Source organism: Oryctolagus cuniculus, chromosome 9 (genome assembly GCF_964237555.1).
Source record: "Oryctolagus cuniculus chromosome 9, mOryCun1.1, whole genome shotgun sequence".
NCBI classification, from domain to species: domain Eukaryota; kingdom Metazoa; phylum Chordata; class Mammalia; order Lagomorpha; family Leporidae; genus Oryctolagus; species Oryctolagus cuniculus.
This window is the reverse complement of record NC_091440.1, coordinates 87,011,602-87,032,104: the sequence shown is the minus strand read 5'-3', so window position 1 is coordinate 87,032,104 and position 20,503 is coordinate 87,011,602.

The following is a 20,503-nucleotide window of genomic DNA, read 5'->3' as shown; positions in this document are numbered from 1 at the left end:
AACTAAAGGTGAGACTACAAACGCAGGGAGAAGCAAAGTTGCGAGTGGACTTACACAGTCCAGAGCTGCTCTCTGGACGGACGCCTTGCAAGCTGGATAGCCTTGTCCAGCCACTGGAGCCTCGATTTGCTCCAGGTTGAAGATTTTGATAACTCGGGGGCCGGTATTATGGCACAGTGGGTTACACCATCACCTGCAACGCCAGCATCCCCATCAGAGTGGTGGTTTGAGTCCTGGCTGCTCTGCTTCTAATCCTGCTAACGTCCCTGGGAAGGCAGCTGAGGATGGCCAGAGTGCCTGGGCCCCAGCCACTCATGTGGTTAGATCCAGATGGAGCTCCTGGCTCCTGGCTTCAGCCAGGCTCAGCCCTGGCTGTTGTGGCCATTTGGGGAGTAAACCAGCAGATAGAAAATCTCTCTCTCTGTCTCTCTCTGTCTCTGTCTCTCTCTGTCTCTGTCTCTCTCTGTCTCTGTCTGTCTGTCTGTCTCTCTCTCTCTCTCTCTCTCTCTCAGTGTCACTCTGCCTTTCAAATACATAAAATAGATCTTTTTAAAACAAAGCTGCTGACTCTAGGCAAGTGCATGGTGCCGGGCTTTAAGTGACAGGCCACAAACCTCAGTGTGCCGTGAGCTCTACAAGTCTTTGCAGAGCGTTTCAAAAAGCTGGTGTGGAAAAATGCAAATAGAAGATGTTTAGTTTGGTGCAAAAACTTTAGAAAATTCACGCATAATCTTTTTCATACCGTACATTTCCCCTGGGCTTCCTGAACACCCCTCCCCCTCTTCTTCATGGATTTCAAATTTTTGTGCCAAAATAAACATCTCTTCATTCCATCTCCCACAAACTTCTGAAGTGTCCTCACATGTTAGTATCCACCACCTGAATGCGAATGAGGTCCCCCGGGCTCTATTTTATAGAGGAGAAAAGTGTGACTTTGGGCAGCACAGTGTTTGTCCCACACAGTGGCAAGGGCCTGGCACAGCAGGGCACTGCTGGTGGCTTGGCACGGACACACAGGCCCACTCCTCAGTGGAGGGGTGTCTCTGCACGCCCACTCCTGCCTGGGGAAGATGTGCAGGTGCCTCTGGGGGCTGACATGTGTCAGTGCCTGCCTTGTGTGGGCAAGCCCAGTTCACAGGGTCAAGTGGCCTCAGGACTGTCCAAGCACAGCCTCCTCCCCTGATTGGTGGTTTACTTCTGTGCTCTCACTCACATACAGTCAATCAGGGTTTAAAAATCTTCCATGGAGGCCGGCACCGCGGCTCACTAGGCTAATCCTCCACCTAGCGGCGCCGGCACACCGGGTTCTAGTCCCAGTCGGGGCACCGGATTCTGTCCCGGTTGCCCCTCTTCCAGGCCAGCCCTCTGCTGTGGCCCGGGAGTGCAGTGGAGGATGGCCCAGGTGCTTGGGCCCTGCACCCCATGGGAGACCAGGAAAAGCACCTGGCTCCTGGCTTCTGCCACCGGATCGGCGCGGTGCGCCGGCCGCAGCGCGCCAGCCGCAGAGGCCATTGGAGGGTGAACCAACAGCAAAGGAAGACCTTTCTCTCTGTCTCTCTCTCTCACTGTCCACTCTGCCTGTCAAAAAAAAAAAAAAAAAAAAAAAAACTTCCATGGAAAATTCCAGAAATAAATAATAATTTACGCTTTAAGGAACTTTTATTACAGTGTATTATTGTAATTATTCTGCTTGTTATTCTTTTTTTTTAACAAACGTTTATTGATTTATTTACTTGACAGGCAGAGAGAGAGAGCGAGCTTCCATCCTCTGGTTCACTCTCCAAATGGCCACAGTGGCCAGGGCTGGGCCAGGCCAAAGCCAGGAGCCTGGAGCTCCATCAAGGTCTCCCACATGGGTGGCAGAGGCCCAAGCACTTGAGCCATCCTCTGCTGCTTTCCCAGGCGCGTTGGTAGGGAGCTGGATTGGAAGTGGAGCAGCTGGGACTTGAACTGATGTGCGCTACCATGCTAACAACTGTTATTGCTGTTAATCTCTTACTGTACCTAATTCATAGATCAAGCTTTATCATGGATATGCATGTACAGGAAAAGGCATAGTGGACCATGAGTCTGTTCTATCTGAGGTCTCAGGCACGCCCCGGGAGTTTGGTGACATGGGTAAGGGGATGACTGTGTGTGCCTTGTGAACAATTTTGCTCAGAGAATCTTCGGAGGGCTCCAGTCCTCCTCAGGTCTGGTTCTCTACAGAGACGTCTGCAGGCACCCCCATGCCCCGGCCCTTCTCTGCTCAGCCTCCCCCCACCCCCGCTCCCCAGAGCATGTTCTCCTGCTGCTTCCAAGTCCTGGTGCTTTGCCAACCACTTCCGCCATCTCCATCTGCCATCGTCTCTTTTCCCTGCCACCTCATGTCAACTTGAAGATATGCTCCGTCCACCCAATCCTAAAAGTTGTTCAGCCGTTCTGGTGATCCCTCAGCTGCTGCCTTAGCTATCTGCCAGGAGCATGGCGTCTCTGTGACCATTCAGCAGTGTTTTGCCCTTGCTGGGTGGGAGCCCCTCTGGCTGTGGTTGCCCATGACCTTGAGATCTGCGTCTCCAGCCTGCTCTTCCCGGAGCTGTCGTCAGCACAGCGCAGGGGCGCCCAGCACATTCAAGCCCTCTTCCCCATCGGTCCTCCACGTGTCCATCTTTGCCTTTGCTAATCCTGCCTCCTGCTCCAGACCTGGAAAATGTGGTATCACCCAGGAGTCTGTCCAGTGGCCTCAGTGCCACACGCTGGCCTGGACAGCCTTGTCAAGTCCAAGTGCTGTGTGCAGTTGGTGGCTTCCGGGACAATGAGCAGTTCTTCTCTTATCTGTCTCTTCCCTGCATCACGATCTGCCTTCCTTTCTTGTCACCTCCTCTCGCGCTTCCCACATTCACAAGGCACCTGCTGGGCATCCTGGACGCAGTGGACAGAGGGAGGGAGGATTCACCCTCCCCGCTCCAGATCTCAGGGTCCCTTGCTGCCTGCTGCACCCCCTCCACAACCCACCGTTCACAAATGCCTCACAAGCAGCATGAAACCACTCCGGCCCCCATCCTGAGGCCAGACATGTCCCCATTTCCACCTCTCTCCCTTTGCTTGTTAATATGCATCACACCCTGGCCACTGTAGCCTGCCTTCCCATGCTCACTGCCTAGTTCCATCCCCACCACGAGTCCCATAACTGGAACTCCTGCAGGGGTCTCCCGTGGGTCTCTCACTTTCAGCCCACCCTCCATTCCTTTCTCCATGCTGCCAAGAGAGTGGACTTTCTAAAAGGCAGGACACATGCCTTATTTTCTTTTTTAAGAAGATTTATTTATTTATTTGAAAGAGAGCTCTCCATTCACTGGGTCACTCCCCAAAATGCCACAGCAGCCAGGTCTGGGCCAGGCTGAAGTTAGGATCCAGGAACTCCATCTGGGTCTCCTACTTGAGTAACAGGGGCCCAAGGATTTGGGCCATCTTCCGCTGCTTTCCCAGGTGCATTAGCAGAGAGCTGGATCAGAAACAGAGCAGCTGAGACTCCAACCACCTCTCTAATATGGGGTACTGTTGCAGGCCACACCACAATGCCAGACCTGCCTTGTTCTTTTTGTTTGTTTGTTTGTTTGTTAATTAATTTATTTATTTATTTGAGAGGCAGAGTTACAGACAGAGGGAGAGAGAGACATAGAGAGAGATATTCCAACCACTGGTTCACTCCCCTAATGGCCAGCATTGGCTAGAGTTTAGTCAATCCGAAGCCAAGAGCCAGGAGCTTCTTCCGGGTCTCCCACATGTGTGCAGGGGCCCAAGGACTTGGGCCATCTTCCACTGTTTCCCATAAGCATAAGCAGAGAGCTGGATAGGAAGTGGAGCAGCATATTTACCAACTTCTATCTTTGAGATAAGTATTTAAATAGGGCTTTCCCTTTATTTGTAAAAGAATGGACTTTAGGGACTGGTATTATGGCAGAGTGGATTAAGCTATCACCTGAGACACATGGGCATCCCAAATCAGAGGGCCGGCTGGAGTCCCGGCTGCTCCACTTCTGATCCAGTTCCCTGCTAATGCTCCTGGGAAAGCAGTGGGAAATGGCCCAAGGGCTTGGGCCCCTACACCCATGTGGGAGACCCAGATGGAGTTCCAGACTCCCGGCTTTGGCCTGGCCCAGCTCTGGTGATTGTGGCCATTTGAAGAGTGAACCAACACATGGAAAAGCTCTGTCTCTCCTGCTCTCTCTGTAACTCTCTCTCTCTCTGTAACTCTGCCTTTCAAATAAGTGAAAAGGATTTTAAAGCATGAGTATTTAAACAGAGGGGGCAGCAGTGGCATGAAATCAAGGCTGGGCCTGATGAGGCTGCTTTGGACTGAATCCAGCTCGGCCAGGTAACTGGCTGCATACAGGCGTCCGGCAAGGTCGTACATGGAAGCTTTTGGAAATGTGGTTTCTTCATCCATAAAATTGAGATACTAGTAGTGCACACCTTGTGAAGTTGTTAGGATTAAATAAGTAATTACTCGTAGAATAACCTCTGGCACAGAGTTAATGCTCATTACATATTAGATTTTATTGTCACCCAGTTCCCCCAATAATAAGAATTCAAAGTTACCTTCTGTGGCCTGTGCTGTGGTGCAGGGGGTTAAGTCACAGCCTGCAGAGCCAGCATCCCTTATGGGCACTGGTTCAAGTCCCAGCTGCTCCATTTCTGATGCAACTCCCTACTAATGTACCTGGGAAAGCAGCAGAGGCTGTCTCAAGTTCTTGAGTCTCTGCCACCCATGTGGAAGACCCATGTGGAAGCTCCTGGCTCCTGACTTTGGCCTGACCCTGTTCTGGACATTGTGGCCATTTGGGGAGTGAACCAGCAGAGAAGATCTCTCTCATTCCCCCCCCTCCCCACCCCACCCCCCTTTTTTTGACAGGCAGAGTGGACAGTGAGAGAGAGAGAGACAGAGAGAAAGGTCTTCCATTGCCATTGGTTCACCCTCCAATGGCCGCCGCGGCCGGCACGCTGCAGCCGGCGCACCGCGCTGATCTGAAGGCAGGAGCCAGGTGCTTCTCCTTGGTCTCCCATGGGGTGCAGGCCCCAAGCACTTGGGCCATTCTCCACTGCACTCCCTGGCCATAGCAGAGAGCTGGCCTGGAAGAGGGGCAACTGGGACAGAATCCGGCGCCCTGAAAGGGACTAGAACCCGGTGTGCCGGCGCTGCTAGGCAGAGGATTAGCCTATTGAGCCGCGGTGCCGGCCAAAACAAAAAACAAAAAAAAACAAAAAAAAACACCCCCCTTCTGTCTGTAACTCTGCCTTTCAAATAAATAAATCTTATAAAAAAAAGATTTAAAAAAAGAAGTTACCTCCTTTCTCATTGTTTTCTTACTGTTGGTTAGTCTTCCTATCAGCTCTCACATAGTTTAGGTATATATCTCGAATCTACACTTTCCTTTGTTAGGTAGGATGTCAGAAACTGAGCCTATGTGTGTATGAGAAAGGCCAGAAGACCAGCACCCACTGTGAAAGCTCCAGAAGCCCAGCATCTTGCACTTCAACTCCTGCCCAGACCTTGATAACCGCCCAGGTGGTCCCAGCCCTTCCCCTCAAGGAAAGCTCCCAGGAGAATTCTCTCTCCTCAGGACCAAATGGGTTACCTGACCTGCTAACAGGAGGCAATAAAACCTTCTCAGATGCCCTAAGGGAAGCCCCGCTACTCTGCCCAGGCACCAGCAAATCTGGGGAGGAATCTGCTAATTTTCACCCAACAAATCCTTCTGCCAGGACTCTCCATCCTTTGTCTTGGAGGAGAGGGGTAAGTGGGTAAACAGACTCCCTAAGAAACCTAGGGAGTCCAAACAGACTGCGTGCTCAGCCCTCTCCCTCTCTGTTGAGCTGCCGCTGGCCTGGCCTGCCCAGGTGTATTCTCTCATGTATTCAACCATGTAACCTGGCTCTCCCCCAATCAGAGCGACTGGGCGCTCTCTCTCTCTGTCCATTCTGACGGATGCCCTGTCCACAGTAAAGCCTCTGTCTCATGCCTGAATTCTTTATTGCATGAAGACAAGAACCCCATGGCTTCCACAACCTTCCCTCCGGTAACACTTTCATTGGTTATTTTTTCTGTTCTTAGGCCAGAATCATAGTTTTCTTGTTGTCACTTGATGATTTATTTTATAATTATCTGAAAAATTGAGTTCTCTGATTCTGCTTTTATTTTCCTCCTCTGAAGTGATGCTCATATCTATCTATTTTCCCAGGAGTTTCAGAATAGCTCCAGAGGGAATGTTCAGTAGTTTTTGAATTCTATCTATAATTAGCCACTGGAGCTTTCTGATCTTCAAGGCCTAACATCCAACTTTTCAACACTTCCTTTATTTCTTCTACAAGAATTTGATCATTTTGTCTCAATAAATCTTTGGGTTTTTTTTTTTTTTTTGAGATGTATTTATTTGACTGGCAGAATGACAGAGAAGGAGAGATCTTCCATCCAGTTTCACTCCCCAAATGGCCTCAATGGTCAGGACTGATCCAAGCCAAGCCAGAGCCCTGAATTCTACCTGGGTCTCCCATGTAGGTGGCAGAGACCCAAACACTTGTACCATCTTTCATTGCTATCCCAGGTGCATAAGCAGGGAGCTGGATCAGAAGTGGAGTAGCTGGGACTCAAACCAGAGTCCCTATAAGGGATGCCAGGGTCACAGGCAGTGGCCCACCCAGCTAGGCCCTCAATAGATTTTTAAATTCACACACCAGCCTAATTTCTAAGTATGCTGTTTAAAGCCTTTGTGATAAGGATCTCTTCCTTCCACTGTTTTGTGTTTATCCCTCATATATTGAAAAGTGATTGTATTTGGATTTCAACTATGGCACATCACTTTGGGGAACCCACTGATTAGCTTCAATACTTTTCTCTTTGGTGAAAGACAGGAAGTTACAGTGGGAAGAACACTGGTATTGGAGCAGATGGACCAGGCTGGAAACACCCTGCTCCTCAATGAGCTGTGTGTGAAGCTTTGGCAAGTTCCATGTTCCTTGAGCTGCAGGGGCCTCACTGGGGAGGGTGTAGGGAGATGCTGTTAACAGTCAGGGAGTTATGTTGGGAGGCCAGAACCACTTCCTTGAAAAATTGCATAAGTCATTGAATTTAGACCCACAAGAATCAAAAGCAAGATCTTGAAGAGAGATTTTCACACCCATGTTTGTAGTGGCAGTATTCATAATAGTGAAGATGCAGAAGCGACCCAAGTGCCTGTCAATGAGGGACAGAAAAAGGCAATGTGAGTTCTGTTATCTATCTATATCTATCTATCATGTATCTATCTATCTATCTATCTATCTATCTATCTATCTATTACTGAACCTCAAAAAGGAGAATGTATGAGATTATATATGTATATATTAGAATATTATTAAATTTTTAAAAAGGACATTTTTACACAGGTGGCACCATTGGATAACCCTTGAGGACATTAATCATCCTAAGTGAAATAGGCAGGTGTAGAAGGACAAATGCTGTATAATTCCACTTATGGAGGCAGAAGGAAGAACGCTGGTAGCCAGGGCAATGGAGAAGGGGAATGGGGCACTGTTGCTGCTAAATGGGTCAGGGTTTCAGTTTTGCAATACATAGAGTCCTGAAGAGAGATGCTGGTGAGGACCGGATAAGCCTGGGAATGTGCTTCATGTCACTGAACTGTGCACTTAAACATTGTTGAGATGGTAAATTTTATGCTATATGCATCTTATTACCACAGTTAAAAGGAGTACTTTTTTTTATTTTAAAAAAAGTCATAATAATCTGGAGTTGGCATTCCAGAAGCAGGTCTTAGCAGATAGAGTTATGAATGCAATAAAACATGTTCTGCATCCAAAAAAAATAAAGTAGTGCTCAAAGCACCTAACGAGTGTTTACTTACACACATGTTATGTCTCTTGATATGTCAGAAAAGGAATCCTATTTCCTCCTTTTTTAAGTCAGTAAGACAGAGGGAAGTGTTTTTAAAGGTCTATTTATTTGAAAGGCAGAGGGAGGGAGGGAGGGAGGGAGGGAGAGAGAGAGAGAGAGAGAGAATCTGCTGGCTCAATCCCCCAAATCACTGGAAAGGCAGGGGCTAGGCCAGGTCAAAGCTGGGAGTCTGAAACTCCACCTGGGTCTCCCATTTGGGTGATAGGTGCCCAAGTACTTGGGCCATCTTCTGATGCATTCCCAGGTGCATTAGCAGGGAGCCAGATCAGAAGAAGAGCAGCTGGGACTGGAACTGATGCTACCAGCACTCTGACATGTGATGCCGTTGCACCAAGTGGTGGCTTAACCTACTGCACCACAACAGCACCCTCAGAGGGAAGATTTTCCCATCTCTGCAGGGGATGGCAAGAACAATAGAGGAGCGCAAAGCTGCAAGTATAGAATATTTTGTTAAGCATATTAACGTGAAAAAAAATCAACAGGTGGTATTTATTGAGTCTTTGTGCTTCATGCTTTGAAATAATTATTGTATTTCATATGCACAGCAACTTATGAAATAAGAATTAATCCTGTTTTCCCCAGGGCCTGGGGAGAGAGAGAAGCACAGTATATTTTGTGGTTCCTGCAGATAGATTTCTTTCCTCTGCAGGAGATGGGGCTGGTATTCCTGGTTTACCAATCCCATCTCTCAGATGCAGTTTGACAGCCCTCAGAGAACAAGGCTGAGGGGCCTGGTGCAGGTTGTGTCCTCTTCGGAAGTAGTCACTGTGGTCAGGGAACCGAGGTCACATCATCAGCCCAGTGAGACACAGAGCTCTGGAATCAAACACATACCCTCATCTTATTCCTGACTTTCAGAGAGATGTATCTGACTTTTGAAAGTGGAGTTTGTAAAAAACATAGAATGCTTTATTTAATAGTATTCAAGGTCTTAGCCAAAATAGTCAGGAAATAAAAAATAAATAACAGGTTTTTGTACTGCAAAGAAAGAAAGAAATCTGCCTCTTATGATAGATGATGTTATTGCTTATGTAGAAAATTCCAAGAATCTAAGGAAATATTAAAAATTAATAAAAGTTTTGCAAGTTGCTTACATATAAGGTCCCATAAAAAAAGGAATTGAGTCACAAAAGAAATTAGAATATGCTCTGAGATGAAGAACAAAGCACAACATTCCACTATGGCAAAATCAATGTCTGGAGGGAAATTTACATAAGTAAAAATATATATTAAAAAAGGAGAAATAAATAACCTAAAGTTATGAGAAACTAAGGAGACAGAGGAAGGGAGAGTGAGAGAGCAAAACAGAGAACTAAACTCCAACTGAGCAGAAGAAAGAAATAATAAAGATTACAGTGAAACAGAATAGAAAAACTGAGAAAATCAATAAGCCAGAAGTTTCATTGTAAAGACCAACAAAATTGAGAAATTTTAGCAAAACTCATCAAGATGAAGAGAAGACTCAAATTACCAGCATCAAGAATGAACAAGGGGCTAATACTACAGACCTTACAGAAATAAAAATGATTATAAAGGAATGCCATGGGTGATTGTATGTCAACAAATTAGACAACCTTGAAGAACTGTACAAATTATTTGAAAATCATTAATTACTAAAACTGATACAAAGAGATAGAAAATCTTAATAGATGAGTAACACACAAAGAGGCTGAATTAGTAATATTTTTTTTTTGACAGGCAGAGTGGACAGTGAGAGAGAGAGACAGACAGAGAGAAAGGTCTTCCTTTGCCGTTGGTTCACCCTCCAATGGCTGCCACGGCTGGTGCGCTGCGGCCGGCGCACCGCGCTGATCCGAAGGCAGGAGCCAGGTGCTTCTCCTGGTCTCCCATGCGGGTGCAGGCCCCAAGCACTTGGGCCATCCTCCACTGCCTTCCCGGGCCACAGCAGAGGGCTGGCCTGGAAGAGGGGCAACCGGGACAGAATCCGGCGCCCCGACCAGGACTAGAACCGGGTGTGCCGGCGCCGCAAGGCGGAGGATTAGCCTAGTGAGCCGTGGCGCCGGCCTGAATTAGTAATATTTTAAAATTTCCAGTAGGAAAACCCCAGGGCCAAGTGGCTTCTCTGGCAAGTTCTACTGATGGCTTAAGGAAGAATTAACACCAATCCTTCACAAACTCTTCCAAAAAAAGAATAAAAGCAAACATTTTCCAACTAATTCTATGAATCAAATATTATTCTGGTATCAAAACTAATGATACCATAATAGTTAACTCAAATATGCCTGGTGTCTTATAAAATATCAATAAACTCAATAGGGCAGCTTTGAAAAGATATTATCCATCATGGTCTAGTGGGACTTCTTCCCAGAATATGAGGTAATGTCAGCATACCAAAATCAACCAGTATAAATGCACTGTGAGAGTAGAATAAAGACAGAAACCACATGACATTCATCTCAAAAGATGTAGAAAAAGCACTGGACAAACTCCATCACCTTTTCATGACCCAGCAAGCTAGCAATAGAAGTAGATGTCAGCTTGATACAGAGCATCTATGAAGAGACTTCAGCCAGTGCAGTATTTAGTGGTAAAACATTGAAAGCTTTTCCTCTAGGATCAGCAATAATAGAAGACATCTTCTCCCAGCACATTTCTTCACCACTCTCCTGGAGCTTCCCTCCAGGACAAGTAGGGAAGGAAAAGAGAATTAGGGAAGGGAAGCTTTGGAAAGGCAGAGGCTAAACTACCTCTATTGCAGATGCCATAATCTTGTGTATAGAGAAACCCAAGGATCCCCTTTTCCTCTCCCCCAAACTATTAGAGCTAATAAACAAGTTCACCAAGGCTGTAAGACACAAGGTCAAATATAAAAACCAATTGCAGTTCTATATACTAGCAATGAATCTGAAAAAGAAATTTTAAAAATTCCATCTATAATAGCATCAACAAGAAAAGTTCTTAGGAATAAATTTGACCATGGAGGTGCAAGATACATACACTGGGAATTATAAAACATCACTCTAAAGGAGTGAAGGGACACCCAAATAAATGGAAAGAGAGCCCAATTCTTCCTGGGTTAATCTACAGATTTAATGTAATTCATATCAATACCCCAACAGCCTGCCCTAACAAATTAACTTGCTGATCTCAAAATTCAGAGGGAAATATAAGGGACCCAGGAGAGTCGAAGCAATCTTGAAAAGAAGAACAAAGTTAAAAGACTCACACTTCTGATTTCAAAACTTACTACAAAGTTTCAGTGATTAAAAACTATTACTGGCATGAGGTGGACTTTGTCAATGGAATAAAATTGAGAATCCAGAAACAAATGCTCACATCTATAGCCAATGACTTTTCAACAAAGGTGCCAAGATGCTTTAATGGGAAAAGAATAGCCTTTTCAACAAATGATCGAAAAAATTAATTCAAAATGGTGCTGACATTGCGGTGTATCAGGTTAAGTCACTGCCTGCAGTGCAGGCATCCCATATCAGAGTGCCTGTTACAATCCCAGCTGCTCCGCTTCCAATCCAGCTCCCTGCTAACACACCTAGGAAAGAAGAAGGTGACCCAAGTACTTGGACCCCTGCCACCCACGTGGAAGACCCGGATGGAGTTCCAGACTCTTGACTTCCATCTGGTCTAGCTCCGAATGTTGAGGCCATTTGAGGTGGGAACCAGAGGATGGAAGATTTCTCTCTCTCTCTCTCTCTCTCTCTTCATCTCTCCTTTTCTCTTTGTCACTCTGCCTTTAAAGTAAGTAAATTAATTAATTTGAAAAATTAAATAAAAATGAATCAAAAACCTTAGGGAGAGCTAAAGTGCTCAAACTCTTAGAAGAAAGTGTAGCTTTGAATCTTCGTGATCTCAGATTAGACGCCAATTTCTTGGGTAAGCTGCTGAAAGCACAAACAAGTGAAAGAGAAGTGATTAAACACAGTTAAAAACTTAGTGCTTCACTGTCAAGAGAGTTAAGAGACACCCCAAAGAACGAGGGACAAATATTTGCAGATCAAATATCTGATAGAGAACTGGTATCCAGACCGTAGAAGCAACTCTTACAGCTCAATAATAAAACAATGAATGGCCATTTTTTTTAAAAAAGATTCATATATTTATTTGAAAGGCAGAGCTACAGAGAGGCAAAGGCAGAGACAGAGAGGTCTTCCATCCACTGGTTCACTCCCCAAATGGCTGTAATGGCTGGAGCGGGGCAGGTCCAAACCCAGGATCCAGGAGCTTCTTCTGGGTCTCCCACATGGGTGCAGGGGCCCAAGCACTTGAACCATCTTCCACAGATTTCTCAGGCCATAGCAGAGAGCTGGATCGGAAGTGGAGCAGCCAGGACTCAAACTGGCGCCCATATGGGATGCTGGTACTGCAAGTAGCAGTTTTATCTGTTATGCCACAGTCCATTTTTTTTATGTGTAAAGGGTTTGAATACACATTTCTGTGAAACAAATGCACAAATGGGCACTAAGCCTGGGAAAAGATGCTCAACATCCTTAGTCACCAGAGCAATGCGATTTAAACCCAAAGTGAGATACCACTTCACACCCAACAGAGTGCCCAGCGGAGAAAAGTCAGACAGTAACAAAGGTTGTCCAGGATGTGGCTAATTGGACAGATTGCAGTAGGAATGGAAAGTGGTGCAGCTTTTCGGGAAAAGTTTGATGGTTCCTCAAAAAGTTGAACTTAGTTGTTATAAGATCCAACAATTCCATGTCTACATATATTCCCGAGAGAACCGAAAACATATGTCCACCTGAGAACGCGCACACCAACGTCCCCAGTAGTATTATTTGATAAGGCAAAAAGTGGAAACCCATTTGTCCGTCAGCTGCTGAATGAATAAACAACGTGTGGGATATCCATCCGTGGGATACACTATTCCTCGGCTTAAAAAGGAATGGAGTTCTGATACATGCCTCAAAATGGGTGGGCCCTGAGAACGTTCTGCAGAGTACAAAAAGCCAATGAGAAGAGACTGAACATTAGATGATTCCACTTATGTAGAATGTTCAGAATAGGCAGACCCAGAGAGACAGAAAGCAAATTTGCTTTTGCCAGAGAAAGGAGATCGGGAATTGACTGTAGGTGAGTTCTTTAAGGGACAATGAAATTGTTCTGCAATCATAAGGCTGATGGTGATGATGTAACTTGCAACTATACTGAAAATCACTGAATTGTCCACTTTAAAAGTGTACAGTCTGTGGACTATCTCAACTGAAAAAAACCTACAAAACATTTGAATTTCTATACACCATCAATAATCAGAAAATAATATATAAAATGTATTATTTATGATTATCGCCAGAAGCATAAAATATGTAGGCATAAGTCTAATAAAAGATGTCCCATCTCTTTTTAGAGAAAAAATTTAAATATATGGAGACTTTTTAAAAAATATTTTATTTATTTATTTATTTGACAGGTAGAGTTACAGACAGTGAAAGAGAAAAACAGAGAAAGAGAAAGGTCTTCCTTCTGTTGGTTCACTCCCCGAATGACCGCTACGGCCGGAGCTGCACCAATCTGAAGCCAGGAGCCAGGTGCTTCCTCCTGGTCTCCCATATGGCCCAAGCACTTGGGCCATCCTCCACTGCCCTCCCGGGCCACAGCAGAGAGCTGGACTGGAAGAGGAGCAACCGGGACTAGAACCCGGCACCCAAATGGATGCCGGCACCGCAGGCGGAGGGTTAACCTAGTGTGCCACGGCGCCGGCCCCTCCAGAAGCATAAAATATGTAGGCAAAAGTCTAATAAAAGACGTCCCGTCTCTTTTTAGAGAAAAATTTTAAATATATGGAGACATTTTGAAAGACTGAAGTAAATGGAGAAAAACATGAATTTTAGATTGAAAATACTGATATTGTGCCCGGCGCCGCGGCTCACTTGGCTAATCCTCCGCCTGCAGCGCCGGCACACCGGATTCTGACCTGGTTGCTCCTCTTCCAGTCCAGCTCTCTGCTGTGGCCTGGGAGTGCAGTGGAGGATGGCCCAAGTGCTTGGGCCCTGCACCCGCATGGGAGACCAGGAGGAAGCACCTCGCTCCTGGCTTCGGATTGGTGCAGCTCCGGCTGTAGCGGCCATTCGGGGAGTGAACCAACGTAAAAGGAAGACCTTTCTCTCTGTCTCTGTCTCTCTCTCTCTCTCTCTAACTCTGTCTGTCAAAAGTTAAAAAAAAAAATACTGATATTGTAAAAGTACCACTGTAATGATGTAAATTTTCTCTGAATGGTCTCAGTGCAAAACCCAAGCAGGCCAGGGCAGGAGTTTGTGGCACAGTGGTTAAACCGCTGCTTGGGATGCCCACATCCTTGAAACTGGTTCAAGTCTTGCCTCTACTACTGACTTGGTTTCCTGTTAATGCACACCCTGGCAGGCAGTGGGGCGTGGCCCAAGTGCTTAGGTCGCTGCTACTCACGTGAATGACCCTGACAGAGTAACTGGCTCCCTGCTCCAACCCAGCCCAGCTGATAATGGCATATGGGGAGTAAACCAAAAGATGGAGGATCCCCCACCCCGCCACACACACAACTTTCTATGTTGCTCTACCTTTCAAATAAAACAAACAAAAAATCCTAACGGGCCTTTTCAAGGAATACAGCAAGCTGAGTTTAAAATTTTATGTCCAGAGTTAAGAGCCAAGAATAGACAAATAATTCCTGAAGAAGAAAAAAGCAGAACTTTAATGTCAAACATAAAGACTTATTATACAGCTGCTATTCTAGAGACAAAATAACACTGGATCCTTGCCTGACACCTTCAGAAAAGCCTGTTGTGATGGATCAAAGACTTCAATGTGATGGCAAAAACCTACATATAGAGGAGCATGGTGATGACACAGGCATAGGAGGAACTTCTTAAACAAGTTTCCCAAAGCACTAATTTTAAGTGGAAAAATCAGTAAGTGCAGCTACATTAAAATTAAGAACTCCAGGCTTCAAAAGACAACATAAAAGAGAATTAAAAACACTTCACATTATGTGCACAGTGGTATACTGATTGGATCCTGGAGCAGATAAACAATGCTTCTAGAAAAACGGGTAAAATCTGAATGAAGTCTAGAGTTTAGTTAATATGAGGGTAAAGGCAGAAAATGGACCTAAAGCATGAGTTTATTTAGGGGCAAAATTACCACAATAATAGATGAGGTTACCATTCAGCAAAACTGGATGAGTAGTAATTCTCTGTGTAGTATCTTTGCAACTCTTCTAGACATCTAAAATTATTCTAAATTAAAAAGTGTTTTGCAATCTGTAAATCTATGCTTGATATATATATGAAAAGCAGCAGAGGATTGGTTTTTAAAAAAACTACTAAAATTCAGTACGAAAAAGTCCTGCTACCCAACAATGAAATGAGCAAAAGTTACAAATAGCCAATTTTCTGGCAAATAAAAGAGCTGTCTGCACCTTAATGTTTATTGCAGCTCAATTCACAATAGCTAAGACCTGGAACCAACCCAAATGCCCATCAACAGAAGACTGGATAAAGAAATTATGGGACATGTACTCTATAGAATACTATACAGCAGTCAAAAAAATGAAATGCCGTTGTTTGCAATGGAGGAATCTGGAAAACATCATGCTGAGTGAAATAAGCCAGTCCCAAAGGGACAAATATCATATGTTCTCCCTGATTGGAAACAACTAACTGAGCACCTAAAAGGAAACCTGTTGAAGTGAAATGGACACCATGAGAAACAATGACTTGATCAGCCCTTGTCCTGACTGTCGAGAAACAACTTACTACTTTATTCCTTTTAGTATTATTTTGTTCTACTTAATACCATTGGTTTATCTCTTTATTTAACACACAATTATTCTTAGGTGTTTAAATATAACTGAAAAGTGATCCCCATTAAATATAAGAGGGGGAATAAGAGAGGGAGGAGATGTACAGTTAGGCACATGCTAACTTGGACTTACCCCTAATGGTAGAGTTAGAAATGTGCCAGGGGGTTCCAATTCAACCCATCAAGGAGGTTATGGGGGGAAAAAGCCACTATAATCCAAAAGTTGTACTTTGGACATTTATATTTATTAAATAAAAGTTAAAAAAAACCAAATAGCCAATTTTCAGAAAGACAAGATACATGCAAGCAAAGCAAGAGGACAACCCCGTGAAACCCAGATAACTGGAAAGCAGTGACTCGATGCTGCCCCATCTCCATCATTCCCTTATACTGCTGGTGGAAAGGTTCAGTGATGTGGACACTGGAGACATTTGGAGGCCCAGCAGTGCCTTTCCCAGGTACAAGCTCTGAAATCCTCTTGCATTTGCCAAGAGGCATCTGGAAGAATCATCACTGAAGTGAGTTCAGCATATACCCAAGCTGAAAATACTCAAATGCTCATCAGTAGGAAAATAAATAAGAACTCATGGTGTGATCGTGCAATAGGATATTATATAGCAGTGAAAATGGATGAGAGTCAGCAATATGCAAACATAAGGATGAGTCTTAGAAATATTGCTGAATAAAAAAACTCAGAAAAACCAACATTTAGTATATTTTTGAAGTTCAAATATCAAACAAAATTCAGCTTTATATCATAAAACCATGAATTTTTAAAAAAGCAAGGAGTTGATAAGGAGAACATTTAGGACAGTGGTAACCCTAGGGTTGGAGAGGAGGCAGGAGGGTAGGTGTGAAGAGGGAAGCTCAACCAGTTCCACTGGTCCTTGCGACATTCTTGTTAACAGACTGGGTGTAGGATAGACAAGCCATCCTCCACTGCTTTTCCCAGGCCATTAGCAGAGAGCTGGGTCAGAAATGGAGGAGCCGGGAGTTGAACTGGTGCCCATGTGGGATGCCAGGAGTGCAGGTGGAGGCTTAGCCCATTTTGCCATAGTGCTGTCCCTGCACCAAGAATTTTGAAAAGACTCCTAGTCTTAGTCTACTTATCTATAGGGCATAGTGGGTGGTTATGCAGCCACTTGGACAAACCTTCCAGGAAATGGCCAGTGTGCTCTGGGGGATGCCAAGGTGCGGGGAAGGCAGGTACAGCTCTGGGCTCCCCTGCAGAGGCTGAGGGACCATTGCACTAACAGAGACAAAACTGATTCTTCTGGACCCATCCTATCATGCCTTCCAGGGAGTTCCCTCAGCTCTGAGACAAAGCTCAACCAACTGTGATGTGTGCATGGACACCGTCCCTGTCCTGGGCCCTCACAGCCCTGAGTCATTGGTTCACTCTCCCCCAGTTCCTTGCGATGCTCACACTCAAACCTTGGGTTCCTGGGATGTCCCCAAGTTCTCCTCTCCTTGGACTTTGTCACATGGACTGCCTTCCATATGGGGTGCTCCTACCATTCAACCCACCACTGGCTGAGCCTACAAACCACTTCCACCTCCTTCTCCAACAGGCACCATGTGCACCTTGGTTTAGGAAGGAGAGGAAAAGACGTGAATGGGAACTGAGTTGTAGTGCGACACGAGAAAGACGTTCTGGTGTTCTATTGCCCAGTGGGCTAACTATAGATGACAATGATGCAGTGTATATGGATTTTTTAAAAGATCTTATTTATTGGGGCCGGCACCGTGGCTCACTTGGTTAATCCTCTGCCTGCAGCACCAGCATCCCATATAGGCACAGGTTCTAGTCCCGGTTGCTCCTCTTTCAGTCCAGCTCTCTGCTGTGGCCTGGGAGTGCAGTGGAGGATGGCCCAAGTGCTTGGGCTCCTGCACCAGCATGAGAAACCAGGAAGAAACACCTGGCTCCTGGCTTTGGATCAGTGCAGCACTGGCTGTGGCAGCCATTTGGGGAGTGAACCAACGGAAGGAAGACCTTTCTCTCTGTCTCTCTCTGTCTCTCTCACTGTCTATAAATCTACCTGTCAAATAAATTTTTAAAAAAGATCTTATTTATTTACTTGAATGGCAGCATTACAGACAGGAAGAGAAAGGTCCTCCATCCGCTGGTTCACTCCCCACATGTCTGCAGTGACTAGAACTGGGCCAATCTGAAGCCAGCAGCCAGGAGCTTCCTCTGGGTCACCTATGAGGGTGCCCAAGCACTTGAGCCATCTTCCACCGCCTTCCCTGGGCCATAAGCAGGGAGCTGGATCAGAAGAGGAGCAGCCAGGACATGAGCTGGCACCCAGGTGAGATGCCGGAGGCTTGGGCTTCTATGCCTCAGCGTGGGCCCCTAGATTTTTAAAAATAGAAGAAACAATCTGGATTGTGTTCACCATAAAGAAATTATGTACTTGAGGAGCTAGATAGATGTGCCCTCATTTTAACCTTACAAAATGTATCCATGTGTCAGATTATCACATGGAACCTCCAAAATGTCACAGTCTTCATGCCTCGGTTTTAACAAGTGAACATGTAGTAAGGCGTAACACACATAAAGGAAGTGCCCAGATCACAATCGCATACCACACGGTGAAAACAGGCAGGTTGCCACCAACTAAGCGAAGATGTAAAATCCCAACAAAACCCCAGAAGGCTCTTCTTGTATGTCCCCTTCCAGTATCCACTCTTTAAAGCTTTAGAAAATGTATACTGTGGGCTGGCGCTGCAGCTCACTTGGCTAATCCTCTGCCTGCAGCGCCGGCACCCCAGGTTCTAGTCCTGGTCGGGGCGCCGGATTCTGTCCCAGTTGCTCCTCTTCCAGGCCAGCTCTTTGCTGTGGCCTGGAAGGCAGTGGAGGATGGCCCAAGTGCTTGGGCCCTGCACCTGCATGGGAGACCAGGAGGAAGCACCTCACTCCTGGCTTCGGATTGGCGCAACGCGCCGGCTGTAGTGGCCATTTTGGGGGGTGAACCAACGGAAAAAACAAGACCTTTCTCTCTGTTTCTCTCACTGTCTAACTCTGCCTGTCAAGAAAAAAAAAATGTATACTGCAAAATAAAATCAGTAAGGAGATTCCCACAGGTGGACACCTGTCCATTTATGCATTTAGGCCCCACCAAGACACCCATTGTCTCAGAGGCCCCGTGGTCTTTGGGACCACATCGTCCAGAAGCAGAGGCCCGCATCTGGAACATGAAGTCCCTGGGTTAGCGAGTGCCAGGGCTGCGTGGAGCCCTTGAGAACATCTTGTCCATCCCCATCATTATTCAAAAGCAGAAAGTATTATGGAGATCAGTATCAATGATGATGAGGCTTCATGCCAAGATCTGCCCCCCAAAGTAAATGAGTAAAGCCTATGAAAGAACACTCTGAGGTTTAATATGCATTATTATTTATCTACCACTCCTTTTTTTTCTTAATGCATTTTTGACCAGGAGCTGGGATCTGCTAAGGTGTCTTTCAGTCATTCCAAGCAGGATGCAGACACAGGAAAGGTGGGCCTGACTTTGTGTTACTTGCTCAGAAACCCTATATGGATCAGGGATCATCTGCAAGAAACTCCCCAGAATTCCCTTCTTCCAGTGGCAATCAGCCTTTGTAAGTCCATCCTGCTCTGCGACAGACGCAGCTTACAGGGACGTTTCCCTTTCTCTGGGATTCCATGCAAATGCTCACCACTCTTGACTATACACCTGCAGCTCCAGGCTCCTGTCTGGCTCAAGAAAGCTTCCAGGGATGAACCCCTAATGCAAGGGTTATCCTCTTGCTGCAGAGCAGCGCCCTCACCCTGTTCAGACCCGGCGTGTCGCATGTAGGCTGGGCTTTCTTCCTTCTGGCTCCATTCCTTCCTCAAAAGCTTCTGCCAAAACATCTCCACTCCTGCACCGCCATCTGTTCCCCTTCCTTTTTTATTCCTCTAGTTTTCTTCTTATCCCCACCCAGGCTAACTCAAGGATGCTGGAGCTGAAATTGTCTCCATTGCCAGAAGAGTAGATAAGCAGAGCCTTGAGTTCCACCTAAAGCGGGTACATTTTGGTGCAGAACAACTTGGAAATCTCTGCACAGATTTTTTTCTAATATGCACTTCTATGAACTCTTTTGAAGACCCTTTGTATGCATAGATTTCAATTTTTTAGCACCAAAATAAACTTCTCTTCCAATACAGTTTTTCCGTGAACTCTGTGAAGTACCTTTGTATTTGTCTCCCTCCCTAGAGCCGGCCAGAGTCCTGGTTGCGTCTATGCTCCTGGCTCCTGGGGAGCACAGGTCGTGGCACTCACTTGCCAGGGGCTCTAAGTGATTGGGTTGGAGTTTGCTGAGTGCCACTGTCACAGACTCGCCTCTGGAAGGCTGCCTGGGTGCGGAGCAGCAACCTGCAGTAGCAACAGTGAGGCAGAATTCTTGGCCATTGGCAGCAGCACAAGCTTTGCCAACCGCAGAGGCAGGGTGCCAGCTCCTGGGTGAGCTGATGCCCACAAGACCTTCCCTTGAGACTTGCTCACCTCTAATGTGGACACACACGTTACAGGAACAGCATGTGGACAGAGAACAAGCACAGATGACAACAAAAGCAACTCACGTCAGAGCACATCTTCTAGATTGCAGCGTATGTTCACTTCCATGGACTGCTTTTTTTAAATATTTATTTATCTATTTATTTATTTGAAAGAGTTACACAGAGAAAGAGGGACAGAGAGAGAGAGAGGGAGAGAGAGAGGTCTTCTATTCACTGGTTCAGTCCCCAGATGGCCGCAATGGCCAGAGCTGTGCCGATCCAAAACCTGGAGCCAGGAGCTTCTTCCAGGTCTC